At 42.0% G+C, this 1,439-nt stretch overlaps 1 protein-coding gene across 1 annotated transcript in view; it reads left to right on the top strand.

The window, feature by feature from the left end:
* RRAS2 (related RAS viral (r-ras) oncogene homolog 2) overlaps positions 1-1,439 on the top strand; it is a gene marked incomplete at its 5' end in the record, with an annotated part of 8,087 nt that overhangs the window by 952 nt on the left and 5,696 nt on the right. The window lies entirely within an intron of this gene.

The raw sequence follows: 1,439 nt of genomic DNA, 5'->3' as shown, positions 1-1,439 counted from the left end.
AGCAGGAAAGGACCAGGCGTCTAACTTGTATTCTTCTTCAGTAACTTAAGAGAAAATACTAAACTTCTGAAATGAGACAGTAAGATGACTCTTAAAGCTTGGTAGCAAATGACTGATTGATTTTTGAAATTGCTGTAAGAGTTTCACAAGGAAAATACAGTTTAACGAGTAAAAGTTTGTGTACAAGGATGTGACTTAGTTTCTGTCCACAAGGGCTCGATATAGGTTTTGTTCTTGGCTAAATAAAATCTTTTCTCTGTCAAAAACCAGTGGCTGGAATAAGAAAAAATTAGGCTCAGATAATGTTGAAGAGTTTAGTGGGGTAGTATGTCGTTGCTGAATGAGTTTCTTGAATACCACATAAAACCTTGGGTACGAAAAAGCTGCTCTTGAGTATGCTCTCTTGATTGCCACAGCCTCGTTACCCTAGAGCCTGTGTAGAAAGATCATGAGAAAATTAAAACCTATGCTGAAAGATACTGTCTTGGAAGAAGTTTTCACAGAAATAAGTCATGAACGCAATCAGAAGTGACTTGATGTACTCACACGTTCAGAACGACCAGCCTGTCCCTGAGACGGAAGTGAAACTCTTTACTCATCAGTCACCATTATGCCTCCATCAAAATTCCCAAATTTAACCTCGCAGGTCCTGGAACATAATGTACTTTATCTCATGCACTAATGTTGGCATGGAAACCATGCAGGTGAAACTGAACTGCTCTGCAAACTGTAATTGCTGAAGGACAAACATCCAGATGCTTTGGGAGAGAAATAACATCATCGCTGTCAGCCCCAGCTCTCAGAGGATACCTGCAAATGTAGTTGGTAATCCTATAGATCTGTTTCTAGAAACAGCTGCGACCTTTCTTCTCTCTTCTGCACCCTCCTGATGTTACTGCAGCGCATCTCTTTCTCCCTTAAAGGAAGGAGGAGGTGCCTGTCACCTCCTCTCTCACTAGTCCCTCCATGCCTGGTTCCTAGCTGCTTTTTCAGATGATGGGCTGGTACACATTCAAACTCAGAGCAGCTGTTTTCGAATTGCTGAACTTTGCAGTTTTGCTGCTTACATCTGGACACAAATAAAAGCATATGGCCCCAAAAGCTCCTTTTACTTTTTATGGCTATATTAATTGCCTTAATTGATTAGATGCTGACAAGCATAACTTTTGGTGCTATCACTCACACAATTTATATGCAAATGGGTGGATTTGTGACTTCCATTGTAAGTTGGGGCTTAGACAGCTGTAGCTAAGAAAGCACTTCTGGGTTTGCTGAAACAACTACTTACGTGTTCTTAACTCTTCCTGGCCCCTTCCCTGCCACATGGTGTGTTTCAGTTGGCTTTAAGTCAGTCTGAAGGAATGGTTTGGGGATGCTGAGCTGACATAATTGGTCCCCAGAAGGGAGGGGCTCCCCTCCCTCTTGAATTCACATTCCCA

The sequence above is a fragment of the Buceros rhinoceros genome, unplaced genomic scaffold, assembly GCF_000710305.1.
Source record: "Buceros rhinoceros silvestris isolate BGI_N320 unplaced genomic scaffold, ASM71030v1 scaffold13828, whole genome shotgun sequence".
Classification (NCBI taxonomy): Eukaryota; Metazoa; Chordata; class Aves; order Bucerotiformes; family Bucerotidae; genus Buceros; species Buceros rhinoceros.
This window is presented reverse-complemented; position numbering and strand designations above follow the sequence as displayed.